This window comes from Choloepus didactylus, chromosome 1 (genome assembly GCF_015220235.1).
Source record: "Choloepus didactylus isolate mChoDid1 chromosome 1, mChoDid1.pri, whole genome shotgun sequence".
Lineage (NCBI taxonomy): Eukaryota > Metazoa > Chordata > Mammalia > Pilosa > Megalonychidae > Choloepus > Choloepus didactylus.
Window position 1 is genome coordinate 225,823,091 of NC_051307.1, and position 26,944 is coordinate 225,850,034.

The window sequence follows — 26,944 nt, forward strand, 5'->3', positions numbered from 1 at the left end:
GAAGGAGGTAAATGACATGGTGGAACTGTAGCCTATAGCATCCCTCGATTTGCTCTATAGCTGCTCACTGAATTGTGCCTTGAAGGTCTTCACCTTTCCATATATACCTTGTATTGCATAATAAGGAAAGAACTGAAATAGTGGAACTGTAACCCATGACATTTTTTTAAATTACCTATATGACTGCTTGTTGAACTGTATGTTGAGAGATGAAATCTTTCTGATGTTTGTTATATTCTGCAATAGTGGAAATGGCTGAAGTTATGTGACATTTTTTGAGATTTGCTCTCTAACTACTTGTGAAATCATACATTGAAAGTTATCACTGTTATGTGTATATGTTAAAGTTCACAATAAAAAAATGAAAAAAATTAAGACTTCAAGTTATTAAAGTTACTGAAAATTGTCCACAATGGTAAACGAAAAAAGTGGTGACCTGATAAGAAGGCAATGACATCACATCTACCTGTAAAAAACTTTTTTTAAAATATAGATTCCCTGGGGCTCAGCACCAAACCAACTGAATTAACATCTCTCATGGTGTGTTCAGGCATAAATATACTAAAATTAAAAAAAAAAAAAAAAAAAAAAAAAAACCTGTATGTGAACTTGGGTCTACTCCAATTTGCACTCCAAAGTAGGGGGCAATGTCTGGAGGCAGTTTGGGTTGTCAGAGCTGGGTTTGGGAGATGCAAATGGCATCTAGTAGGTAGAGGTCAGGGATGCTGCTAAACATCTTGCAATGAATAGGAGTACAGCCTCCACAGCAAAGAACGATCTGCTCTAAAACGTCGATAGTGCTGGGGTTGAGAAACCCCGCCTGGTCCTCACTAGCTTGGGATCACAAACAAATCATCTTCCCTAGTAATGATGGCGATGATGATGACAGCTCACTTTTATTGAGTGCTTCTGCCAATCTTCCCCACAGTCTTATGATGTGGCCTCTACTGTCATCTACAATTTATCAGTGGGGAAACAGGCCCACAAGGGTTAAGAACTTTGCCCCAGATCACACCACTGCTGTAGGTTGAGGTCCAATCATTTTACTCTTGAGCCTACACTCTCAACTCCTACACTCTTCTGCCTCACTGGGAGCTTCCCTGTGCCTCCAGGTGCTTATGGAGATGTTTCTAAGAATGGGTAGAGATTCCATCTCATAGGACAACTCCATTTACTAAAAAGTGACAGCCTGGAATACCGTGTTGAGAAAGATTGGGTGGCCATGCATGGCTCCAAAAGAAGAGAGCCATGATGGATTAGTGATGTCTGCTGTTGGTGTGGGAGGGAAGACACTGATATTCACAACATCATCTTGCTATTCTTGGAGTAGAGGGTCTTTGAGGTCTTTCTGAGAACCAACCACCTATGCTCCTATGATATTTTTTCTCATGAGCAGCTTCAATTCTTGGCCAAGAGCCACTTGCAGAGTTGTGCATATCAAAGAGAATCAAGTCTATGGTAAGGGCTTTATTCAATACCCAGTTTTCTCTGGTTGCAGGGAAACTGCTGAAAATGCTCAGGTCCCCGCCTACATAAGAAAGAAAACATCAAAGTTCGTGAAAATCACAGTACACCTCCACCCAGAGTCAAAGCCAAGAACAAACAAATTTGGGGGTTGGATTGATTTCATAAAATAATCTGGGTAACTGAAGTGGAAAACAAAAAAAAAAAAAAAAAAACAGACATGACTACAAACTTTAGGGAGGCCAAAAAAGAATCTATTACATTTTTTAAAAATTATGCAATGTTTAGCAAACTGAGATCACTGGGGGAAAAAAGAAAGAAATCACACAAACTTTACTAAACAAAGTCACATACCAACAAACATTTAAACCACTGTAACCACGATGAGGAAATGAAGCTTGTTTTTAGTTACAAAGATGTGAGGGATGGGGTGGGAAATAAACAAAATCCAAGGGGGAAAATTATTAATAAGATACTCTGAACTATTTTCCCACAAGTATTTTCTTTAAAAAAAAAAATCCCCAAAACTCTACTGTATGCTAAAAAAAAAAAAAAAAAAAAAAAAAAAAAAAAAGCCAATCTCCTGCATTCCTGTCTAAATAAAACCTCTCTGCAAGCAGTCAACTAAAAAACTGAAATTCCATTGTCATAGCATTATGTCTGTTGGTACCATGTCAGAAACTCTTCCCCCCAAAAAAGAGCTGGATAATTAATATAGGGCTCAATAACAAAGAGGAAAAGAAAATTAGCAAAATAAAACCCATCCAAAAAGAAACTACCAGAAAATCTGGATTTAGATCCTTGCAATGTATAATTTCAAGGGCTTCCTGTTTACTAACAACAACACATTACATGCACACACATACACAGAAAGAGAGAGAGAACACTCATGTCATAGTTTTCCAGGAAGTTAGATATTTAAATAAAAAAAATATTTGTACTTCTTTAGTAAAACAAATTTAGTTTCTTCCTAAACCACCTATATCATTGGTGGATGGTGCAGTTTTATTGCAAAAGTAGAAAACTGATTGTAAGGGATGACATTTCTATCTTCCTGGAATATTCTAAGACATATGGAGATAAAACAATATACAGTACATAATTTTTTCCTATGAAATAAACTGGTTTTTATCATATTTTCTCATATGCAAAATAATCCATCTCTGCAATGCAAAAGCAAATAAGTATTGAAAACTCTAAGATGAATTTTCCTAATGTCAAACTTGAGAAAATTCAGCAAGAAATGACAGCACTGTACTAAATTATTTACATTCACGACATCTAAACTGTATCTACAAAGCACCAAAACATTGTAATGAAAAGTAAAAGCCAGTTAATTGCCCAGATATTACGTCTAGTCACCAATAGCTGGAATGTCCTCAGTATTTTGCTCTCTTCCTAAGTGTCTTTGGGAGTTCACCAAAAGGGCTTTTCCCACCACTTCTCAGTCATCTCACACTCCCCTGGCCTCCGCGGGTTCCTTGCTGTATTGTCAAGGCCAACCCCCAGCCACATTTGGCAACTCACTCTGTTGGGCTGTGCTTGCTCTCTATGTTGACTGGTAATGGTGGACTCAGATAGAGCCAAATTCCTGTCTCTGGGAATTTTCTTAATTCAGCAATGACTTTTTCTATCAAGATTGTGACTCTGCCATAATAATTCTAAAAGAAGAGTCAGGGGAGAAAAATCAGCTGGATATCTACACCCCTTCCTTTTCTTCCAAGTGCTCCTTCCATCTTCACCCAGAGAAATGGCTTCTCTTGTAAGTGCAGGCTGCGCATCTTTCAAGCCTCACATCTTTAACAGCCAGGCCGAGTGAGAGTCCTTCTAACTCCCTTCCACCTGCCTCCAAGCCTTCCTTCAGTAATTCATCCTCCTTTGGTGTCCCCACCTGCATGAAGACCACCGTCTCCCCATCTTCTCTGGCCCACAGAGTGACAGGATAGCATGGTTATGTTAAGCTAGAGTTACAGTATCACACAGTTCTGGGATCTAATCCTGGTTCTGCCAATTAGGACTTGTATGGTCCCAGGCAACTTACTTCTCCTCTCTAATCTTCAGTTTCCAAGTCTTTAAAGTGGATATAACAAAAGAATAATAGAATTGTTTCAGGATTGTGTTAGCTCAAGTCCTCTGTGAAGCAGACACCTAGATGAGATTATATGTGCAAGAGATTTATTGCGGAAAACACAGGAATGGAAACAGTGGACGATCCCAACAGCCAGGGAATGAAAAAACATAAAGCATCAGTGGAATACTGAGACTGAGACTGGTCTTGCCTCAGGAGTGAGGAATAAGCAGTCCTAGACTAAATGCTGATCTAGTCCCACCCAGCAAAGCTTAAAAGAAAGGCCCAAAAGGAACAAACTGTTTCCAAGTGACGGATTAGATCCCAGGACTGTGTGACTTTACAACTCTAGCTCAACTCTTTTCCAGAACAAAACTCAAGTTTTATCAAACAACATAAAATTCACAATATCTGGAATCCAATCACAAATTACCAGACATGCAGAGAAGCAGCAAAATTTTACCTTTCATCAAAACTGACTCAGAACTGACACAGATGTAAGAATCAGTAGACAAAGACATTAAAAGTTATATAATTATTTTCCAAGGGAAATCAGAAAATATTTCTAACTGAATGAAAATAAAATATAAAATATCAAAATGTGTGGGATACAGCTACAGCGGTGCTTAGAGGGAAATTTATAGAGTTAAATGCTTATTAGAACGAAGAAAAGGCTTAAATCAAAAATTTGATTTGTTAATTCAACTTAAGTCATTACAAAATTAAGAGCAAATAAACTCAAAGCAAGCATAAGAAAGACTAAATACATATAGTAACTAATGAAGTTTAAAACAGAAAAAAATCAATGAAACAAAATATGTTTCTTTGAAAAGACCAAAAAAATTGATAGACCACTAGCCAAACCAACAAAGTAAAAGCAGAGCAAAGAAACAAATTACCAGTATCAGGAATGAACAAGGGTATATCACTACTGACTCCAGGGACATTGAGAAGATAAGGGAATGCTATGGGCGATTATATGTATATAAATTCAACAACTTAAAGGTAATGGACCAATTTCTTAAAAAGAACAAGCTATCAAAATTCATCCAAGAAGAAATAAAAAAAAACTATATTTTTAGAGATTGAGTTCAAAGTTTAAAATCTTCAACAGTCTGATATGATTTTACTGAAAAATTCTACCAAATATTTAAAGATGACTAGAGCACTTCTCAACTCCTTTTATGAGGTCATCATTACTCTGGCACCAAAACTAGATAAATACAGTATAAGAAAACTACCAATCTATTTCACTCACAAATATAACTTCAAAAATCCTCAACAAAATATTAGCAGATCAAATCTAGCAATGTATAAAAAGAACAATATAGCACAACCAAATGGGAATTATCCAAAGAATGCAAGCATGTTTAATATTTAAACAGCAATCAAATGTAATCTTTCATATCCAGTATCATCTAATTGATTCAGAAAGGCATTTGATAAAATGCAATATTTTTTCATGATAAAAAAATCAGTAAACAAGGATTATTAGAGACCTTCATTAACCTTTTAAAGGGCATCTTTGAAAAACTTAACCTGCGAAAAGGCATCATGATTAATGGTGAAAGACAATGCTTTCTCCCTAAGATCATGAAGAAGGCAAGGATGTCCACTTTCACCACTCCTATTCAACATCATACTGGAAGTCCTAAACAGTGCAACAAAACAAAAGGCATCTGTATCAGAAAGGAATAAATAAAATTGCCTAGTCACAGAAAACATGATTGTCTGTGGAGAAAATCCCAAGAAATCTACCCCCTATCCCCCTACCCCCCACCCCCATCCCCACAGAAAAAGCTCCTAGTACTAATAAGGGAGTTTAGTATGTTCACATTATTCAAGGCCAGCATACTAAAACCAACTATATTTCTAAAAAGTGGTAATGGACTATTGGAACCTCCCCCCATCTGGAAAAAAAAAAAAAATCTCATTTACAATATCTCCAAAAAAGAGGGGAGAGAACTACTTAGGTATAAATCTAGCAAAACATGTACAGGATATTTATGTTGAAAACTACAAAATTCTATTAAAGGAATCATAGAAAAGCTAAATAAATGGAAAGATATACTATGTTCATGGATTGAAACACTCAATATAGTTACGATATCAAATCTCCACAAACTGATCTATAAATGTAGTACAATTCCAATCAAAATCCCAGCAGACATTTTTGTAGATAAAGACAAGCTTATTCTAAAATTTGTATGGAAATGCAGAGAAACTAGAATAGCAAAAACAATTTTGTAAAAGAATAAAGTCAGAGGACTTACTAATGATTTTGAGACCTAACACACACAATGCTACAATATATAAGACAGTGTAGTATTGGTAGAGGGATAGATACAGAGTCCAGAAGTAGACCAGTCCAACTGATTTTTGACAAAGGTACAACGGCAATTCAATGGAGAAAGGATAGTCTTTTCAACAATTGATTTGGAATAACTGGATATAGATACGTAAGAAAAAAAAGAAAGAAAATTGCTCTGAATCTCCTACATTATACAAAAATTAATTCAAAATGGATCCTAGGTGTAAATGTAAAATTATAAAACTTTTAGAAAAATACATGGCAGAATGGCCTTGGGTTAGGCAAAGCGTTCTTAGCTATTACATCAAAAGTCCAATCCATGAAAGAAAAATTCATGAATTGGACTTCGTCAAAATTAAAATTTTTTCTATACAAAAGACACTATTGGAAGAATGAAAAGATCAGCTATCAACTGAAAATCACATATCCAATGAATGACATGTATCCAAAATATATAAACAACTCTGAAAACAAGAAAATAATCCAAATTTAAAATGGGCAAAAGATGTGAACTAACTAATCACCAATGAAAATATATGGATGGCAAAAAAGAACATGAAAAGATACTCAACATTGTTAGAAATTAACGAAATGCAAGTTAAAACAATGAGATACACCTACTAGAATGGGGGGAAACTGTCAATACCAAATGCTGGCAAGGATGTGAAGCAATTAGAATTCTCATACCTTGATGGTGGGAATGAAAAATACTGTAGCTTCTCTGGAAGAAAAAGTTAGCATTTCTTATGAATTTAAAGATGCATTTATTCACAGCACCCAGCAGTCTCACTCCTGGGTATTTACCCAAGAGAAATGAAAACTGAAGTTCACACAAAAACCTGTGCACAAATGTTTACAACAGCTCTAGTCACAATCCCCCCAAACTGAAAGTAACCCATGTCTTTCCACAGTGAATGGATAGCTTAAGTGTAGTATATCTATATAGTGGAATACTACTCAGCAGTGGAGAAGAATGAACCACTGATACGTGCAACAACTGGGATGAATCTCTGAGGCATTAAGCTCAGTGAAGGAAGTCAATCTCAAAAGGCTGGAGAAGACACAATGATAGGGATGGAGAACAGATCATGAGCTGCCAAGGATTAGCAGTCAGGGAGAGGGTTTGCCTACAAGTGGGCAGCACTAGGGAGTTTTTTGGGGTGATGGAACTGTTCTGTATCCTGATCACGGTGGTGGTGGTGGTAATGTGAATTTACACATGTGTTAAAACTCACAGAAATGTACACTAAAAAAAGGACAAATTATTGTTACATGAACTTAAAATGATAATTATTAAATAAAATGAAACAAGGAAAACCTGCTATCTTACCAATAGCCATCCCCACTACTAAGAAAAACCCAACAGAGACTACCATTCCCCCCTCCCTGCATTCTGTAATGGTTAATGTGGCTCAAATTGCTAATCAACTTGGAGATCTAGTTCTTTCCCACCAAATTTGCATAATGGCATCAAGTTCTGTTGATTTTAGAATCTGAAATGTCTATTGAATTGATTCTCTCCTTGCTAATCCCAATACAACTTCTCCAGTTCTATTCTGGATTATTTTTATAGTCTCCTACATGGTTTCCCTGCTCCCAGTTTCCATTTGTCTTCCTAATTTTCACAAGATCTACTTAGAATATTAAAAATACCCCTCCAATGATTTCTTCCTAGCTTTATATCCTACAAGGCCTTATTTAAATGTTATCTTACCTGATGTTCCCAGGCAGAATCTCAATCAATCGCTCCCTCTCTCTCCCTTCTATCTCTATCTTTCTATCTCTTCTCTCTTTTCTCTATCTGTCTAGTTCTCTCTGTAGCTCCTCTCTCTCCTCCCCACACCCCCACCGCCAAACTTGTGCACGCACGTTGTCGCCATCCTCCTCTGGCATTTTTTCCATCCTCCTGGTGGAGAACTCGGCACATTATGGAGCTGTTACATCCCTGACCCTTTACCCACAAAACAGTCTGCTGCTTGAGGTCAGGGACTAAGACGTCTGTTTTCAATGCTAAACACTGTATCTGGCTCTGCGTAGGTACCCAATTCACATTTGTTAAAATGAAATCAGAATAACTGGTATCAAATTAATAAAATCTCAGCTTAACTTTCACTTTTCAATCCATGGTCCTGGTGTCCTGTAGAAACAGCTTCAGTCACGAGTCTACATTTTTTTTTTTTTTTTTTTTTTACCATTTGTTAGGAAGTCCTTATTGGGAGCTTACACTGTGCAAAGCACCTGGGGGTTATATAAGAGTTTATGGGAAAGGGACAGATGCATATGCTGAAGAAAGCTAATAATATTCAGGCAAGATTAATGCCCCCTAGATCTTGACTTCTTTTAATATTTATTCTAATACCATTTTTCCTCTTTAATAGAATATGAAAGTCATTGAGGTTTCAATAATTCAGAATATATTCCTGACCTGAATATGGGTTAGTCTCTAACCACATTTGCTGTCTGTCTAGAATAATTTCTTGCTTTCTGCTTTGGGCCTTCATTAGTTGTCTTTTTTTTTTTTTTTTTTTTTTTTTTTAAATCAGTTCTTCTCTCTCACAATCTTTCTTTCACTATCTTATTATACCCATCTTTTTAAAAAATATTTTTGGATTTCAAGTATAAGGGATGAATACTTACTCTGGAAAGACTTTGTTTCCAGCATTGTCATTCAAACTTACAGGAAAAATCATAAAAGTAAGTATTATCCCTGAGAGCCTCAGTGAAAGAATCAACCTGTGCACACCACACACCCACTGTCACGTACTTGGATAACACATTATAGCAGGGATTGGCAACACCGAAAAAAGCATTTTGATATAAAATTGCCTGATCGGTCTTCTTTTTTTTAGATGGAGCTTTTTGTTTATAAGAGCAGAAGTAGATTGTAGTTTTCAAGAGATAATATGATCTTGGGCTACATTAAGAAAATATGCATCATAACGAGCAATGCCGTAATCTTTTTTGATTATGTACACCTACCTCTAAAATACTTTGAACCTGCATAATATACATACTTTCAATTATTTATAAATTATATATGTGTGTATACAGAGACATACAATATAATTATATACTAATGTGCTAATGTGTGTGTGTGTGTATATATATATACACACAGCTATGCTGATATGAGCATTATAATCCATACATAAAATGAATATTTTAAAGAATTAGATTAAATATAAATGATAAAAGAAATTCTAATATGTCCTTTATACACACCAGTGGATTATCCTGATGCCCCTTGAATGTGTACACCACACTTTGGAATCCATGCATGGAGATAATGTACCCTTCTGCCCACTTCTAGAGGCTATATTGGGTTGTTTTAGGACAGAGTTAAACAAATAAGAATAAGTATGAAGAGAGTGAGTGTGGTGGCTGCAAATGGGAGGGTGCTCAGCTCACAATACCCCAGGGACACATCTATGCCTCCCACCATCCTTCCATTCTCCTGGTAACCAGCTCTAACCTCCTGGCTCTGAGGGGAAGCCCTTGGCACATGGTGAGCTCATCATAACCCTTCATCCTTCACTGGCCACATGGATTGGTTCAAGGGCTGATCACATGGTCCTGACTGAGCCAATCCGTAGGTGCTCTGATCCAATTGATTTTTAACTGGAGATATGAGCTCTTTTTTCCCTTCTGTATAAAATCTGTAAGGGTGTAAGCTTAGAGTTGCTGGCAAGCATGTTCTACAATCCATGGAGAATGCCCAGTCACAGTGAAAGAAGATTCAAGGCCGTGTGCCTTTACTGTGGCTTGGTTATAGAAGCCCGTGAGCTCCTACTTCTGCTTAAAACTGGCATGGGTTGGACGTATGTTGATTACACCTAAAAAGTGATTATACAAGTCAGCAAGAAAGATGCTGAGATTAGAAATTATTCATTCATTCATTCAACAAATATTTATTGGCCTCCTATTATGGGTCAGGCACCCTTCCATTCTCTAGGAATAAAGCAGTGAAAAATAAAAAAGAAAACCCCTGCACTAATGGGGCTTATATTGTAGTGGGGGAGACAGAGAATGAATAAGACAAATAAAAAAGATCTTTATTATGATACAAATTGATAAGGAAAAAAATAAATTTGGGAAAGACATACACAAAAAGTGGTTGGGGTAGCCAGGAAGGCCTTAAGGAATTAGTTGAGGGACCAAGCCCTCAAATATGAGAATGCCTGGAGGGAGAACGTGCTAGGTGGAGAAGAGCAAGTCCAAAGGCCCTGGGGCAGGTCTGCCATGTTAGAGGTACAGCCAGGAGGCAGTGTGGAGAAGGAGGGTAGCAGGAGGTAAGAGAAAGGTAACAGAGCTAGATCACATAGCGCCTCATGAGCCACTGAGTGAGATGGGAGCCTCTCCAGGGTTTTGAGCAACAGTGTCATGATCTGACAGCTTCTGCAATTGTATTATATGAGCAATCTTGAGAGAGCAGGGAATGTCAATCTTAAAATGCTCTCAGGGGAACCCAGGACTCCTTTCTTTATTGGAAAGGCTGGTCTGTGAGGGGCAATATCACCCCTCTGAGGAGAAAGGTTCGGCCCGGGACCAGGGGAGTAGAGGCTGCAGAGCGTCAGACTTCAGCTTAGGTTGGAACCTGACACACTCCACTCTGTCACAGACTCCTGCTGCTCCCCACTACTCATCCTGGCATCTGTGGGTATTGGAGGTACAGATGCTGGGGCTCTAAGCATCAAACAACTTCCAGCCGCACTGGAAATTTTCATCTTTTTGGTGTCCTGTGAGCCAACTGCTGTCCTAAACAATTCATATTAGCCTTAAAAATAACCCCAAAATAGAAACTAGCTCTTTGGGGCTCTTTCTGCCCAATTTTCAAAGGTTATAGGGTTGGGAAGTCAGAAGGAGCTAGCCTTAAAGGTGCCCACTCTGTGGGCATAACCCCACGCAAGTGACACCACCAAGTCTTTATGGCATGAGTCTGCCCGAGGTGAGAGTTCCCTCATTGTGCCCAGGTAAAAGCATTGCTCAAACTTCTCCAGTCTCCAAAATGAGCCCCAAGTCTGCTGAACATGTTTTTACCTACTGAGTACGTAACACGAGCCATATGCAGTCCTTGAACTCATGGAATATAAGAGCAGGCAGAAACCTTCCTATTTATCTCATGAGGATGGAATATTAGCTTCAGCACAGTGGTCCTCTCTGATTCATTGGTATTGGGTGCCTGGAGGTCTACAGGAAAAGCTGGTGAGGGTGCAGGGAACCTTGATGCATAGATGAGCAATCTCTGCCATGAGCAAGTAATAGTTGCCGGGCAGCACAAATACCTTGACTTTGTCCTGCTGCATCTAACCCATCCCCTCTGCTTTACATACCATGGAAACCAAGGTGTGCCACCTTCACTGGCCATGGGAAATCTTGACAATAACTTCATTCAGATGCACTGATAAAATTTGGATTTTATCAGGAAATCCCCCGATTAAGTAAGCTACTCCAGTCAAATACGGCTCCAGGTTTGGTCTCCGGCAAATATTTTGGACCATCTCTAGTAGCGTGTGGCCACCAGTGTGGTTTCACATAGTTGAAAGACTCCAGTGCCCTTGCCAAAGGGTCCTTAACCTCTCTCCAAAGCCCGAAATTCCACAATTACACATCCATTAAACTTCAAGTTTCTCCTTTTAATTAAAATGCTAATATCCTTGGACAGAGACAACAGGAAATCATTTAAACCTTGTCTCTCTTAGCAGGAATGCTATTATTAGATACCCTACAGTAGAAAAATCTTTCTTTAATGGTGTCATTTAAATTTAGAGAAAGATCACAAATAGCAGTATCACCCTATGGGAATGGACCAGGGTCAAGCAGTGAGAGCACCAGGCTGTCAAGGTGGGGAAAAGGGAAGGTAAGGTAAGGGCTGGCTGGAGGCAATCGAAGCTTGACACAGCCTACAATTCTGGCTAGAACTAGTCCTCTTCACTTCACTTCAGTGTCAAACGGCAAAATGATTTCCATCTTCCAATGGGTTGCCTTTTCTTCTCTCAAGAAGAATAAAGGCACCGTTTCCTTTGAACTCCAAGCATTTTAGTAATAAATAAGCAATAAAATAATAATAACAGTAAATGTAATATTACCAACAGCACTAGTATCAGATGTTTTCTATTGCTGTTCTTATAACAAATTATCACAAAATTAGTGGCCTAAAACAACAAAGTTATCTTACAGTTCTGTACGTTCGGAGTCCAACATAAACCTTATTGGGCTAGAATCAAGGCATCGGCAGGGCTGGTTCCTTCTGCAGGCTCCAGGGGAAAATCTCTTTCCATGCCTTCTCCATCTTCTAGAAGCCACCCGTCCTCCTGGGCTTGGGGTCCTAGTCCTCATCTTCAAAGCCAGCAACCTCGGATCTCTCCGACCCTTTTTCTGTTGCCACATCCCCCTCTGACCACAGCCAGGAGAGGTTCTCAGCTTTGAAGAACCCATGTGATTAGACCGGGTCCGCACAGATAACGCAGGATCATCTTCCCATCTCAAGGTACTTAACTTAATCACATCTGCTCAAGGCCCTTTTACCATGTAAGGTCACGTATTCACAGTCTCTGGGGACTAGGGTATAGACATCTTTGGAAGAAGGGGACATTATTCTACCTACCAAATCAGTATTAAAATTATTAATACATTACATCACAGATAGTAGTATTACATATTAAAAATAGCAGTAACAACAGCAGTTCCCATTCTCGAGCTTTCTACAGTGTATCAAGCACATGCTAGGGGCTTTATACGCATTTTCCCACTTAATCCCCACAACAACACGAGCTTGATGCTAGTACGATCCCTATTTTGCAGATAAGGAAAACTTCTGAGAGGTTAAGATATTCGCCAAAGTGGAACCTTGTATCCAGGACAACCTGATCCTAAAGTTCATGAGGTGACTTCACTACTATTATTTTCCTATCTCTGATTTCCTCAGCGCCTTCCTATGTCTATAACAAAACCAGCAGTTTAATCGATGTATGTTGCTTGCCAACCGACTGGCCATAGTCTTGATTATTCATCTTCAACTCTCTCACTTGTTTTTTAAAAAGGAAGAGTCCTAGATTCACTTTCTAATAGATTTCTTCTGGAGAACCGCCCCCACCCCCTCCCCCAAACTTAAGCAAATCTTGCCACCAGTTTGGGACAAGTCATTTGTTTATGCAAACAGAGCAGGACAGATATCACTTAAAAAAAATTTGACTTGGAAATCACGTGGCTATTGGTCCAGATGCCTTCAAAACTGGGATTTTATCAGGAAATGTGGGTTAAAAGAAATTCATTAATAAAGACTCACTCAGCACCCCCTGAAATGGGCTGACTTCACTTGTTGCTTTTGTGGTTTGTCAATGAGGAGAGCACAGAGGTCTCAGGTGGTCGTTTTACGTAAATGAATATATTAGAATCATCAAATGCTCATCTTAAACAACCTCAGCATCCAGGGGCTTTGGCATTCCGGGCCCAATTCCATCCTTCTGTTCTCTGTGAGCGTGAAGTAAAACTATACTGAAGTGTCTTTTGACGCTTTTGCAGGGGTTACATATTTCAGTCCTTATGGGAGGATGGATTAAATACCATAAAACCTACTTACTTGTATGTCTTGATTTCACGACAGTTCATAGTAATTATATTCCTTCTAAAGTGCTTCACATTTTTAGAACTATTTTATCTAACAAGCTCTCTACAGAGTACTGGATCGAACGTACATACTACTTGTTAGAAAACCTTAAAAAAATTTTTTTTGAATAGTCAAAGAGACTGAAATTCCAAGGTGCTTCTCTTCTTTCCATCAGAAAAAAATCTATCTCATGTAATCTCTCTGAAGTACATTTAACACAAGCCTCTTTCACAGATGCAGTCCTCTAAAATCACAAGCCTGGAAATGGGTCATTTGCAAGTTCAGCTCCTTGTATTACTCTATGGTTGGTTTTCTTTTTCCTTCCTCTGCCAGCAACACACAGACCTTGTCAAACCAAACCCAAGGTAAGTGATGCATAAACATTTCATCATCTGGGAGAGAAGAGCAGAACTTCAAATTGTTTGGTAATTCAAACGCCATCATTCCACACATACACTGCATTCATCTGCTAAATGGCACACCCCTCCACTTGGCCAACTGGCTTGGAAAAATTACATTTAAATCTTCAACCCCTGAATGCTGGTAAGCGTCTCTTAATTTAAGTTTCCCCCTTTATGAAACAGGAACAGTATAAACTTGAGCTGATAGCACTTAACGCTTCTTTTAGCATCATCTTTCTGGAGCTGAAAGGGCTGCCCAGGGCCTTCACACATAGCTGCCTCTTTGGTCTCCAACTCAGCTCCTCCAGAGCCATTTTTAGGGCCTCCTCCAGAGGCTCAGGCCCAAACAGATGTCCCTCTCGCCTCCACTTCAAAATGGTGTGGCGTGAGGGAACACAAGAGAGAAGGGGAAAAAAAGATTTGGTAACCATGTGTCACAGTAGAGAAAGTAGTTCATACATTAAGGGAAAGTCAAAACAAAAAGCCAGAAAATATGTAGATAGTGCATGGGAATCAGGGAAAACAACTTCGAGCAGCTTCCCAGCTGAACCAAGTGGGTGTGCGCTTGAGATGATTAGGTCGATGATAACACGTTCAGTTGGTTGGGATTTTGACAGGGGAGGTCAAATCGAACACCCAGCATTAGGGTTTCTCAACCTCAGCATGTATAGACATCTTTTTCCCAACAGATTAATTTTATTGCATCTATAAAATATCACAAATAGATCTGGCATCTTTTTGTTTCCATAGCTGGACAGATCTTAAACTCTTATTCATCAGCCTGCTGAGGTGTTCCTTTTTCAGAGCCAGAGATACCACCACCACATTTTCTAATATCCTTGCTTTTAACTGTTTTGGCTTGCTGAATTAAAGCAGATGAATTTGATACAAGCTCAATGTCATTTCCTTCAAGAATTAACTCATCTTTCTGGGCCTGAGCTACTGAATAATAAACACCTGGCCTCATCTGATCCCTGCAGATGTATTTTTCACCCAAAAAATTTCAGATTTCAACCAGAGACCCACTCTCCTGAATAACAATGCTGATGGGAAAGTGAGCAGCCGGAGACCTCATCTTGTAACGGAAGCCCAGTATAACACCCTTGATCATGTTCTGTACGTGACAACAGTTAGTACAAACTGTGGCCAGCTCCTTTCTATTTCCCCATCACTTGTCAGTCCAAAGCCTCTTCTTTTTCTTTCCATGGAGACTGAGTTCTACATCAATGTGATTGGTATCCCTCCACAGGTTTCCTCTGGGGCCCTTCACAGTTAATTGTGTGCCCTTTCAGCACGATGTTTACATTTTCTGGAATGTCGACAGTCCAGTTGCTGAGAATGGTCTTTCTTGCCATAGATGTGGCAAAGCAACACTTATAGACATTTTGAGCTGCATATTTCTTTGTTGTGGAGGATTGTCCTATGCATTGTAGGATGCTTAGCAGCATCCCTGACCGCTACCCAAGACACACATAGCAACCCATTTGGGACAACCCAAAATACCTCCAGGTATTGTAAAGAGCCCCCCAATGTCCAAAACACCCCCAGGTGAGAACTACTAATCTAAGGTATGCATTTTGATTATCGATGATACTCAAATCATGACTCCGTTAGTTCAACCAAACAGGCTTCTTGGGGTCCTGCAGATGGGTTGGCTACATTTGAAAAATTCAACTCTCAACTCACCCAGAGAGGGCCAGGAGGAATTATGCAGCCTAGACACATAAATTTTATAGATCAGGGCAGTGAGGCCCAAGACAGAGTGACTGCTTGACCTAAGTACTCGATTTTATGGCACCAAAGAAAGGGAGATGTGTGCAGGAAGGGGACATAAAGGGAGTGGCAGAGGAGAGAGGGGAAAAGGTAATGAAGGGAATGAGCAGTTGTGTTGAGAAATGGTTCAGGAGCTGCAAATATATATGCTCTGAGGTCACAATCCACATTCTAGAGGCTTTAAAAAAGAAAACAAAATTCAAACCTGAACTCTACCTTGGGCCAATTGAATCAGAATCTCTGGAGGGGAGGCCTGGACTTCAGTAGGTTTTAAAAACTCTCCAGATGCAGACAGGGTTGGGCTAGAGATGGATCTAGAAGGAGACTCTCCAGACCACGGTTCTCTGAAAATCTGCTGGTGGTTTCAGAGCCTCTCTGGATGGCTTCCAGACTATCTCTAAGAAGAACTGCTCACCATGAACCATAAGTGAAAAAAGGAAGGCCACTTCCTTCCCCTCAAAGGTGAAAGAGGAGATCATTAGCAAAAGCAAGTCCCTGGCTCTCAGTTATTAAACAACCTTCTCCCTTCCCTCATCAGTGCACCCCTTAAAAGGACTGGGTTTTCCTAAGCCCCTAATAGCAGCCGATCATCTGAAATACAGCATTTATTCATAAGTTGGGCAGATGAGTGTTTGTAGCAACTCTATTTGCATGAGAACAATATTCTATATGGAAAAATGGGCCTGAAAATTCAACCCGGATTTGGAACCTGCAAACCTAATGCTGCAAAAATGAAGACATCAGCTGCTTCCTCTGGCTTTCAGCTTCTAAACCCTGAGAGAAACCAAAGCCACCCCTTCCTGCAATTTGCTTTGCACTTCTCCAGCTCTTTCAGCGAGCTGCATTCCTCCTTTCTCAGGACACCTGTTAGCAACCACAAACCCAACCACGGACATGCGAGACCTGAGTTTAGCAAGCAGAAATGGAAGGGACTGTGGCGGACACCTCCGATACTTAAGCATCAGAGAATGCACCACCACCATGCATTCTCAGTCGTGCTTCTGTCTGGTTCTCAAAGGTGTTGTAGTGGACACCTGTGGCCTTTGTCTGCCAGGCCCACGTTCCTCTTCCTTCTAATGACAACACCCTGGTTTTTGGTTTTTGGTTTTTCCCTAAGGAACCACTCTTCCCCATCTCAGTCTTCAAGGCCTAAGTGGACCCCCGTCCCCAGGTAGGTGTGAGACTGGCATCAGGCCTGCTCAGCAGAGCCCTGCAACCCCCTGGTCACAGTGATGGGTTCAAAGACGGGCACACGAGCCAATCAGGGCCAAGGGGGCTGGACTCTGGCAGGGTGAGCTTTTTTGTTGAAAGAGAATTGACTCCTGCCATAGGGCTCAGGCAGGGGCTGGGAAGCCACCCGAGAGAGAAGCCTGCAGGAGGCAGAGATGAGTCAAGAAGTGGAAACAGGGGGTCCTCATCCCCATGGCCTGGTTTGAGCTTGGGGATCTGGCCCTGTCTTAAGCCACCACCACTCCTCTGGACTCTACTTAACATAACCAGTTCATCCCCTTTACACTTAAGCCAATTTGGGGTAAGCTCCTGTCACTGGCAATTGAAACATCTTTCACAAGTGTAGGAGATTTAAGGCTTCCTCTGAAAATCAAGCTACTTGGATTTCACCAAATTCATTGCATATTTCCGTACATCCTTTTCTTTGGGCTTCTAAAAAGATGGCTATAGATGTCCAGTTTCCCATTACCTATTAAGTGCAATCTCGTTAGTCTGACATTTCAAGCTTTCCATACTTGACTTGTGTCACCTTTGCTAACCTTTTCCCCCAATCCTTCCCTTCTGGCACCATGCTCTTGCCTGCAAATCCTCAGAATCCCTCTACCACATGCCATCATGGCCATGTCCATCCTCTGCCCTAGGGTCTCACCAGCCTTCCAGTCCCAGAGCAAACATCACCCCTTCTGTCAAATATTCTGGGACACCACTGATTAAAAGCCATGGCTTCCCTGTCCCTGTCTGCATTCTGAAACGAGTGAGTAAGCTGGCTGAAAGACCCACAGCCGTGCTGCGGCGTGGGGAAGCCAGGGGTTGGCATTTGGAGATGGACTGGTTCTTTTTTTTATTAAAAAAAAAAGGGAAAAACCCAGGAGTGGCTCCAGTTGTGACAGTGGAAACCGCGCAGTGGAAGCACGGCAGAAGCAGTCTGAGCCGGCCTCTCAGTGTCTGGCGTGGAGGATAGCACGCTGCAGATCCCCTCAAGGCCAGGGGAGCGGAGGGGAGAGCCGGAAGGAGAGGGAAACCCCGCTGCTTGCAGCTGCTCCCCAGAGGGCTGGAGATACTCCTGCTCAGGGCTGTGCCCACAGCCCAGAGCCATGCCAGTAGTCCTGGAGCTGGGAAGGAGGAACTGTGCAAGGAGGGGGGATGGAGACACCCTGTTCAGCCTTCTTTGCATCAGGCTGAGAGCACCCCTGCATGGCCCAGTGGCCTGGGGCTTCTCTTGAGGGACGGCGCGCACTTGTGATGTAGCATAGCCTTCCCTCAGCAGAGGTCATGGAAGATCACAGCTGAGAAGGGGGGCCCGCTCGGAAAACCCAGGGACGCTACGTCAATGCCGGTGGTTTGTGGGTCAGCATCAAAGAGAATCGGGAGCAGAACTGAAATAAAGGCTTAGACTCTTGCAACAGCCTTGAATCTCCAGGAACACCTGGGAGTTTTGAATATTAAAGCTGACCTGCCTCCCTAGCCACCTGGCCACATGCCCCACATTCAGGGCGGACGGCTCCAGCAACACACCCAAACTGAGTTCACCAACTGAACCCCACAAGAATCATTTCCCTACACCCCGTGGGGACAAGGTTGAAGAGAGCTGACTTGAGTGGTATAGGTGACTTACAGATGCCATCTGCTGGTTAGTTAGAGAAAGTGTACCCCACCAAACTGTGTTTCTGAAAAATTAGATTATCTTTTTTTTACAACTTGAAAGAACCCTATCAAGCAAAGCAAATGCCAAGAGGCCAAAAATGGCAGAAAATCTTAATGCATATGATAAAACCAGACGATATGGGGAACCCAATTCCAAACACACAAATCAAAATATCAGAAGAGACACAGTACTTGGCACAATCGAGGAACGAAAACATGGCAAAGGATTTAAAGGACATCAAGAAGACCATGGCCCAGGATATAAGCAACATAAAGAAGACCCTAGAAGAGCATAAAGAAGACATTGCAAGAGTAAATAAAAAAACAGAAGATCTTATGGAAATAAAAGAAACTGTTGGCCGAATTAAAAAGACTCTGGATACTCACAATACAAGATTAGAGGAAGCTGAACAACAGCTCAGTGTCCTAGAAGTCCACAGAATAGAAAATGAAAGAACAAAAGAAAGAATGGAGAAAAAAATTGAAAAAATTGTAATGGATCTCAGGGATACAATAGATAAAATAAAAAGTCCAAACTTAAGACTCATTGGTGTCCCAGAAGGGGAAGAGAAGGGTAAAGGTCTAGAAACAGTATTCAGAGAAATTGTTGGGGAAAACTTCCCCAACCTTATACACAATATAAATACACAAAGCATAAATGCCCAGCGAACTCCAAATAGAATGAATCCAAAAAACCCACTCCCAGACATATTCTGATCAGACTCGCAAATACTGAAGAGAAGGAGCAAGTTCTGAAAGCAGCAAGAGAAAAGCAATTCACCACATACAAAGGAAACAACATAAGACTAAGTTGTGACACTCAGCGGCCACCATGGAGGTGAGAAGGCAGTGGCATGACATCTAAAATTCTAAGAGAGAAAAATTTCCAACCAAGAATACTTTATCCAGCAAAACTCTCCTTCAGATTTGAGGGAGAGCTTAAATTTTTCACAGACAAAAAAATGCTGAGAGAGTTTGCCAATAAAAGACCTGCCTTACTTCAGATACTAAAGGAAGCCCTACCAACAGAGAAACGAAGGAGAAAGAGAGAGCTATAGAGAATTGTAACAGACATGTATAGAACCTTACATCCCAAATCACCAGGACACTCATTTTTCTCTAGTGATCACGGATCTTTCTCCAGAAGGGACCATAAGCTAGGACATAAAACAAGCCTCAATGAATTAAAAAAAAAAAAATTGAATATATTCAAAGCACATTCTCCAACCACAATGGAATACAAATAGAGGACAATAATTTTTGAATTGTAACTCCACTATTTACCTCCTACATGATATAAAATACACAAACTCTAATGACAAATCAGTGGTTTTGAATTCAACGTAAAATACGTAATTTTAGAGAACTATGTAAAGGTGGGGGAATGGAGGAGTATAGGAACATAGTTTATGTGTCCTATTGAAGTGAAGGTGGTACCAAAGAAAAACAAGATTGTTAAGGATTAAGAGGTTAATTTTAAGCCCCACAGTAAACACAAAGAAATTATCAGAGAATATGACCATAGAGATGAAAAGTAGAGTATGGGTTAAGAGAAATGGGGGAAGGGGCAATGGGGAGTTAAGAAATGAGTGTAGGGTTGCTGTTTGAGGTGAAGGGAAATTTCTAGTAATGGATGGTGGGAAAGAGCATTACAACATTCTAAATGTGATTGATCCCACTAATGGAATGCTAGGGAGGGGGTGGAATGGGAAGATTTAGGCTGTATATATGTTTCCACAATTGAAAAAAATAAAAAATAAAAAAGACAGTCTATATAGATGACAATTGAATGCCAAGGATGAAGCTGGATGGGATCTGAGGATGGAGGACAGGAGGCTCAAAGGGACACAGTTGAGCAATGAAATTTTTCAAAAATTAATTGTGGTAATGAATGCTCAATTATATGATGATACTGTGAACAATTGATTTTACACTTTGGATAATTTTCTGGTATGTGAAGATATCTCAATAAAATTACATTACAAGGAAAAGGAAATATAGAATGTAAGCTTTGTATCATTGTTGAATCTCTTGAACTTCTTAGCTGTGCTTAATGGGATTGCATAAAAGAATGTTCTTGTTCATGGGAAGTGTAAACGTGAATTATAGTGTTTGTTCAAGGATGTGTGCAGCTTGCTCTCATATGTTCAGAAGACAGAGCAATAGATGATGGATGATAGATAGGGAAGGAGGGAGGGAAAGAAATAGTGATGTGACAGCATATTAAAGTTGGTGGATTGGGGTATCAGGAGAGGAGGGTCAGGGTATGCTGGAGTTCTGTGTATGGGGTTTGTATTATTTTTGCAACTGTTCCTATAACTTTGAATTTATTTCAAAATAAAAAAAAATGCGTTTCTCTCTAAAAAAAAATATTGTTTTTATATCACCATTAGGAAAATCATGTGATGGAGGCACAGAATCAGTCACAAGGAACCACTTTGCCTGTATCTGAGACAATGAAATGGGAAGTTTGGGTAAAGTGGGATATACATTGTGGTGGATTGAACAGTGTACCCCAGTTTAGACATTTTGCAGGTCTTGGTCCACATTCTGGCAGGTGTTGATCCATTGTAAATATCTCTTCAAGATGTTACTTTAGTTAAGCTGTGACCCCACTGAATCAGGTTGGGCTTTAATCCAGATTACTGGGGTTCTTTATAACCAGAGTGAAAATCAGATGAAGGATAAAAGCCAGAAGAAGCCACCATGTGCATCGCCATATGACCGAAAAGCCAAGGACCAAGGATCACCAGAAGCCAGCCACAGAATGCCACAGTCATTGGGAAGAAAGCATCGCCTTGCTGACACCTCAAGTTTGGACTTCTCCTAGTTTCAAAACTGTGACTCAATAGATGGCCGTTGTTTAAGCCACTCCATTGTATGGTATTTGTTTTAGCAGCTTGGAAACTAAAATATACATAGAATATGAAAATCAGGGGCACAGTCTTTGGAGAGAAACAGCCTGGATTCAGGTCCTGGCTTTGTCACTGTTATATAATCTTGGGCCAGTTCCCTAGACTTCTAATCAGGAAAATGCAGCTTATAGAACACATCTTACAAGGTAATCAGGAGGCTGAAGTATTGTAGCATATGTGAAGCATTGAATTCATGACCCAACATTTAGTGCATATTCAAGAAACAGCAGCTGAAGGAAAAGTCTGAGATTCCACAACCTGTGCAAGATGATTCCCTCTCGCCCTTCCCACTTCCCCAATCCTCCTAGTCTTGAGCATTACATTACCAGGTGCTTATTTGTCTTTCATCTTTCTAGAACTTAAGATTTCAGTTTTCCATTTCAGGCAAGCTATATTGCTCCCTTATTTCACCTTGAAAATTAATATTTAAAAATTTGGTCTTTTACCCCTTTACTTCCTTTACCCCAAATTGCTCACCGTGAGCATGCTGTTCTGGGGTACCTAACTCTTCTGTTTTTATTTTCCACTTGCCAATCTTGATCATTTAAAAAATGTGTCCAACTCGACAGGATTTTGGAAAAGTTCAATGGGACAATGTTTGTGATAACCCCTTTGATAGTGCCTGGTGCTAAATTGGTAATCCTAGAATACTTCTGTCCTTTTTTCTCTTGCTGTCCATCAGTCAACAAATATTTATCAAGTGCCCTCTAAGTATTAGGGACTATCCTGGGCCCTGGAGATGTACAATGAACCAGATCACATTTCCATCTTTACCCTCTTTGAGTTTTTAATAAGTCTTTTTTTGCAAACGGAAGGCAAAATGAAGACTAGAAACTTAACCAAATGCTCTTCTTCCCCTGCCTTCTCCTTCTTTATTAAAATTGCAACATTTAAAAAAAAAAGCAAAAGAAAAACAACCCTTCCTCCGAGAAGGAGCTGGTAATTACCTGCCCCAGTCACTGGGATGTGAATATGTTCGTTGCTTTTTAATTATATTGGCCTTATTGTTTCATAAGAAAATAAAAAACAGTCTCAACAGGGAGACTGCATGGAGCAGAAGAAGCCAAACATAACTTACGCACCTTATTAAAAACAATTAAGGATTGTTTGATGAGGCAGATTCAGCTCCAGATGGCCAGCCTCCATAGAGCCATGGTTCAGATTTCTTCTCACCTTCCCCCAGCCTCTTCCCAAGTTTTGCATCATCAGTTTTCTTAAAATACAAGGATGGGATTGTAAGGGATGCTGTTCCCACGTTCTTTCTTTTTTATTTCTCAGTGGCAACCAAGCTGCTTCTGCACTGACATTTATTGGCTCTGGGTCCTCGGGGTTTTTTCTCTGTTACCGTCTCCGTCCCAGCTCTCAGGAGCCAGGATAAGGGTGAGGGACACTTCAAAGCCCTCTTCAGATCTTCAGGTTTGCTCTTCTGGGTGAGCAATTTGCCTGAGGGGACCTTGGGGACAAACCATCTATCAGCTTGCGATTTAATTTTCAGCATCAGAGGACCAGAAGGGATACTAAAGACCACTGTCATGCAGCCCTGGCCGCCTTCACGACTCCCTTCCTCCCTTTCCACCTCCATCGTTGCATTTCAACAACACCGAAACACTGCAGGTTCTCCCAAACACATCACACTTTTTTTCTGCCTCTGTGTTTATGACCTGCCTTCTGCCTAGATCACCCTTCTTCTACTTCCTGGTTCAGCTGACTGCTGATTACCTTAAAACTTTCAACGGAAGTGTTACCTTCTTCTCTTGTATCCCATCCAACTCCTACCCCCTGGCTGAGTCGATAGTTCCTCCTGTTGTTTTATATTGCAATGATCTGTTCAAGGGTTTGTTTTCCCAGAGAGATCATGGGCTCCTTCAGGGCAAGGACTGAGCTGTATTTATCCCCATCTTCCCAGCACTCAGCACAGTCTGGTGGCTCTCAATCCTGATTATCTTGCAGAACCACAAGACTGTCTTAATAATACACTTGACTGGGTGACACCTCCTTGAAAGATGGATTAGGATGGGGTCCCCCTATGCGAGCACTTAAGCAGCTCCCAAGTGATGCGAATGTACAACAAGGGTTGAGAAACCACTACAGTCATCATTTCGTAAATGTTTATAGAATTGTGCTCATCCATGCTGGGAATCAAGAGCATTCAGAATTATCCAGAACAGGTTTTCACAGCTCATTCATGAGTCTAGACTTATGAGTATCTCAGAAGAAATTTATTTTTCCCATTTTGTTTGATTAGTCTCTAAAAATGAACAAAGAGGAACAAATGGAAATGAATATGAAAACTTAGCCAGCCACTGAAAAGCATGAAGTAGCTCTCGATAAACAGATATGAACCAATACCCAAGACATACTGAACAAAGTAGATACAAAGCAATGTCTGGTGGATGAGCAATTTGTCGAAATCTCTATCTATCTATCTATCTATCTATTGACCTATCAATTTTTTTTTTAATACAGAGACTTTCTGAAATGATAGCCAAGAAGTTGGGAACAAGCATGGTCTCTGAAAGAGCAGAAGGTGGCTTGGAGCAAGCGAAGAAACAGCTTTTCCAATGCATACTCTTGTATACTTCTTGGCTCTTACATACGTTCACAAGCTATCTATTAAAAAATAAACAATTTGATGATTACTGTGATTTTTTGTATACCTTGGGACAGCTGTGTGCACAAGTCAAGAGAGTTCCTTAACCTCTTGGCGCCTCAGATTTCTCATCCGGAAAACGGGGCTCATAATAGCCACTCCCTTACAGACACTGCATCACATGCTCTGAACAGCTGCTGGCACAGAAACGGCCTCACTGAGTGATGGCCCTGGCTATTGTTTTTATTGCTAGTATGTGATTAAATTGCTTCAACAACAGTCAAAATCCGAACAAGGAGTCATGAGTGAAACCCCAAGAGACAGGACTAGACTGGTGGCAGCTAATAAAGCTTATCCCAAAGAGCTGCATGCTATGCTGCCCAGATGATGTGCTACACAAAGGAGATAGTCAACAGCAGGGTTGCTCATCAGCAGAACTGTTGGCATTTGGGGCCAGATCTTTCCTTACTATGGGGCCTGTCCTGTGAACCATGGGATGTTTAGGAAGACCCACTAGATGCCCACAATAGCTCCTCCCACATAAAAATGTCACCAGACATTGCCAGATGTCTTCTGGGGGGGGGGGGATCGCCCCAGTGAGAGCCACTGGTCTGCAGCAGGGGTTCCTAACATGTAGTTCCCAGGCCAGCAGCAGTAGCACAGCCTAGGAGCTTGTTAGACCTGCAGAAATTAGGCTTCATCCCAGACATACTGAATTAGAGCCAGCAGTTTAGGATCCTCAGGCAAATTTTTTTTAATTAAATTCAGTTTTATTGAAATACATTCACACACCATACAATCATCCATGGTATACAATCCACTGTCCACAGTATAACATAGTTATGCGTTCATCACCACAATCTATCTCTGAACATTTTCCTTACATCAGAAAGAACCAGAACAAGAATAAAAAATAAAAGTGAAAAAAGAACACCCAAATCATCCCCCCATCCCACCCCATTTGTCCTTTAGTTTTTATCCCCATTCCTCCACTCATCCATACACTAGATAAAGGGGGTGTGATCCACAAGGTCTTCACAATCACACTGTCACCCCTTGTAATCTACATTGTTATATAATTGTCTTCAGGAGTCCAGACTGCTGGGTTGGAGTTTGGTAGTTTCAGGTATTTACTTCTAGCAATTCCAATACATTAAAGCCTAAGAGGTGTTATCTATATAGTGCGTAAGAATGTCCACCAGAGTGACCTCTCGACTCCATTTGGAATCTCTCAGCCACTGAAACCATTTCGTCTCATTTTGCATTCCCCTTTTGGTCAAGAAGATACTCTCAGTCCCACGATGCCGGGTCCACATTCATCCCCGGGAGTCATATCCTGCGTTGCCAGGGAGATTTACACCCCTGGGAGTCGGGTCCCACGTAGGGGGGAGGGCAGCGAGTTCACCTGTCGAGATGGCTCAGTTAGAGAGAGAGAGGGCCACATCTGAGCAACAAAGAGGTACTCAGGGGGAGACTCTTAGGCACCATTACATACAACTTTACACTCTCCTTTGTGGTAATGAGCTTCATAAGGGCAAGTCCCATGCTCGAGGGCTCAGCACATCAAACCGCCAGTCCCAATGTTTGTGACAACATCAACACCAGTCCAGGTGAGGATGTCCAACACATCCGCACCTTCCCCCAGATCCTCGGGGCTGGGGAGGGGGAGGCTGTAAATATATTTTTTATTATCTGCCCAAATTACTCTAGGATGTGTCACTATTTCACTCCAGCCTATACTAACCTACCGTATCTCACTTCCTATTCAAAGTTCCATGCAATTGTGGTGTTTGAACAAATCAACTGTAGAGTTGTACCGTTTAGAAAATTTAGATCCTGTACCAAATAGGTATGTATTCCCTTGGTCTCATATGAAAGTTGAAGTTTTAAAACAGAATCAGTTTCAACCTTTATCCTTTGGCCTGGCTTGCCTCAGGCGATTTTTATGCAGGTTGGAATTTGAGAAGTGCTGGACTACATTATCATCGTCCTTCCCCATCCCTCCGGTCACAGGAATCCCTGAAGGTTTTGTTAAAAAACAGATTGTTGGGTTCCACACCAAACCTGTGCATCAGTTCTCCAGGAGATAGGGCTGGGAGTTGATATTTTTAAAGTGATTCTTTGGATCAGGAAGGCTTGTGTTTTCACGGAGGGACAAAATTTAGCAGTTACCTTCCACTACCTGGGAAGAGAGTGCCTTGGCTCAAGAATCTCTACTCTGCACATTCAACAAATCCTCATTGAGCCAAACGGCTGCAAAAGACACATTCCTGACTAGCAGAGAGCTTACAGCCTAATGGTAGGCTGAATGGTAGAGAAGCAGAGTCTAGATGACATTGTTTGAGCTGGATGCAACTGTGCCTGAACCCCTTGACTTCCCAGTCACATGTCCTTCTTTGCTTAAGACAGTTTAAGTTTGATTTCTAATAATTTGTCCATCAGAGAGTCTCAACAACACACCACCTCTTAAGATCACAAGGCTAATTTTCCTTGCTATGAAGCAACATTGTAATCATCATGAGGCTGTTCACAAAGCTAAGTTCTTCAGTTGGAGGGTCTACAGGGAGAGAACATAGTGCTCAATAAGCATGAGAATGTGGTATTACTTGTAGATAGAGCTAGAATATCCAAGATCAGCCCTTGGAAGAAGGTGATACCCACACTCCATGGGTACAGATACCTGTGTGTTTCAGGCAGGACTTAATCAAATAGCAAAAGTTGTTCAACTCAGGTGGTCTGGTGATCTCCTTCCAATATATGCCACAGAGGGCTGGACCTTTCTTTCTGTTCTTCTCCTATTTCTAATTTTGTTTATATCAGACTTCTCCTTTTTTCTTTTCTTTTCTTTTTTCCTTTTCCTTCATCTCCTAGGGCCTATAAAATACCTACAGTTAATGTTTCTTTTTCATGATCCCTTCCCTAAACCCATGTCTGTTTGTAAG

At 40.8% G+C, this 26,944-nt stretch overlaps 1 protein-coding gene across 1 annotated transcript in view; it reads right to left on the reverse strand.

The window, feature by feature from the left end:
• The window catches only part of EIF4E3 (eukaryotic translation initiation factor 4E family member 3), a 231,168-nt gene that overhangs the window by 115,893 nt on the left and 88,331 nt on the right, over positions 1-26,944 (reverse strand). The window lies entirely within an intron of this gene.